The following is a 2,967-nucleotide window of genomic DNA, read 5'->3' on the forward strand; positions in this document are numbered from 1 at the left end:
TTCCAGTGGGTCAGAAGTTTACATACACTAAGTTGACAGTGCCTTTAAACAGCTTGGAAAATTCCAGAAAATTATGTCATGGCTTTAGAAGCTTCTGATAGGCTAATTTAAATATTTTGAGTCAATTGGAGGTGTACCTGTGGATGTATTTCAAGGTCTCTTTGCCTGACATCATGGGAAAATCAAAAGAAATCAGACAAGACCTCAGAAAAAAAATTGTAGACCTCCACAAGTCTGGTTCATCCTTGGGAGCAATTTCCAAACCCCTGAAGGTATCACGTTTATCTGTACAAACAATAATGCGCAAGTATAAACACCATGGGACCACGCAGCCGTCATACCGCTCAGGAAGGAGACGCGTTCTGTCTCCTAGAGATTAATTTACTTTGGTGCGAAAAGTGCAAATCAATCCCAGAACAACAGCAAAGGACCTTGTGAAGATGCTGGAGGGAACAGGTACAAAAGTATCTATATCCACAGTAAATCGAGTCCTATATCGACATAACCTGAAAGGCCGCTCAGCGAGGAAGAAGCCACTGCTCCAAAACCGCCATAAAAAAAGCCAGACTACGGTTTGCAACTGCACACGGGGACAAAGATCGTACTTGTTGGAGAAATGTCCTCTGGTCTGATGAAACAAAAATAGAACTGTTTGGCCATAATGACCATCGTTATGTTTGGATGAAATAGGGGGATGCTTGCAAGCTGAAGAACACCATCCCAACCGTGAAGCACAGGGGTGGCAGCATCATGTTGTGGGGGTGCTTTGCTGCAGGAGGGACTGGTGCACTTCACAAAATAGATGCCATCATTAGGTAGGAAAATTATGTGGATATATTGGAGCAACATCTCAAGACATCAGCCAGGAAGTTAAAGCTTGGTCGTAAATGGGTCTTCCAAATGGACAATGACCCCAAGCATACTTCCAAAGTTGTGGCAAAATGGCTTAAAGACAACAAAGTCAAGGTATTGCAGTGGCCATCACAAAGCCCTGACCTCAATCCAATAGAACATTTGTGGGCAGATCTGAAAAAGTGCATGTCAGGAAGGAGGCCTACAAACCTGACTCAGTTACACCAGCTCTGTCAGGAGGAATGGGCCAAAATTCACCCTACTTATTGTGGGAAGCTTGTCTAAGGCTCCCTGAAATATTTGACCCAAGTTAAACAATTTGAAGGCAATGCTACCAAATACTAATTGAGTGTATGTAAACTTCTGACCCAATGGGAATGTGATGAAAGAAATAAAAGCTGAAATAAATCATTCTCTCTACTATTATTCTGACATTTCACATTCTTAAAAATAAAGTGGTGATCCTAACTGACCTAAGACAGGAATTTTTACTAGGATTAAATGTCAGTTATTGTGAAAAACTGAGTTTAAATGTACTTGGCTAAGGTGTATGTAAACTTCTGACTTCAACTGTATTAACACATGAGTGGTTCTAGTACAGTCATATTGTATACATTAAGACACAAATGGTGCGAATTCAGACCCATCTAAAAAGGCCCATATTTAGAGCGGGAAGGGAGTGTTAGTCAGACTAAAGGGGACTACAATGGGAACATCACCAGACTAAAGGGGAATACAATGGGAACATCACCAGACTAAAGGGGACTACAATGAGAACATCACCAGACTAAAGGGAACTACAATGGGAACATCACCAGACTAAAGGGAACTACAATGGGAACATCACCAGACTAAAGGGGACTACAATGGGAACATCACCAGACTAGAGGGGACTACAATGGGAACATCACCAGACTAAAGGGAACTACAATGGGAACATCACCAGACTAAAGGGGACTACAATGGGAACATCACCAGACTAGAGGGGACTACAATGGGAACATCACCAGACTAAAGGGGACTACAATGGGAACTCTCATCAGACTAGAGGGGACTACAATGGGAACTATCACCAGACTAGAGGGGACTACAAAGGGAACATCACCAGACTAAAAGGGACTACAATGGGAACTATCACCAGACTAGAGGGGACTACAATGGGAACATCATCAGACTAAAGGGGACTACAATGGGAACATCACCAGACTAAAGGGGACTACAATGGGAACATCACCAGACTAAAGGGGACTACAATGGGAACTACCGTCAGACTAAAGGGGACTACAATGGGAACATCACCAGACTAGAAGGGACTACAATGGGAACATCACCAGACTAAAGGGGACTACAATGGGAACTACCGTCAGACTAAAGGGGACTACAATGGGAACATCACCAGACTAGAGGGGACTACAATGGGAACATCACCAGACTAGAGGGGACTACAATGGGAACATCACCAGACTAAAGGGAACTACAATGGGAACATCACCAGACTAAAGGGAACTACAATGGGAACATCACCAGACTAAAGGGAACTACAATGGGAACTCTCACCAGACTAGAGGGGACTACAATGGGAACATCACCAGACTAGAGGGGACTACAATGGGAACTCTCATCAGACTAATGGGGACTACAATGGGAACATCACCAGACTAGAGGGGACTACAATGGGAACTCTCACCAGACTAAAGGGGACTACAATGGGAACTATCACCAGACTAGAGGGGACTACAATGGGAACATCACCAGACTAGAGGGGACTACAATGGGAACATCACCAGACTAAAGGGGACTACAATGGGAACTACAGTCAGACTAAAGGGGACTACAATGGGAACATCACCAGACTAAAGGGAACTACAATGGGAACATCACCAGACTAAAGGGGACTACAATGGGAACATCACCAGACTAAAGGGAACTACAATGGGAACATCACCAGACTAAAGGGAACTACAATGGGAACATCACCAGACTAAAGGGAACTACAATGGGAACATCACCAGACTAAAGGGGACTACAATGGGAACATCACCAGACTAAAGGGAACTACAATGGGAACATCACCAGAATAAAGGGAACTACAATGGGAACTCTCACCAGACTAGA

This window comes from Oncorhynchus mykiss, unplaced genomic scaffold (genome assembly GCF_013265735.2).
Source record: "Oncorhynchus mykiss isolate Arlee unplaced genomic scaffold, USDA_OmykA_1.1 un_scaffold_525, whole genome shotgun sequence".
Classification (NCBI taxonomy): domain Eukaryota; kingdom Metazoa; phylum Chordata; class Actinopteri; order Salmoniformes; family Salmonidae; genus Oncorhynchus; species Oncorhynchus mykiss.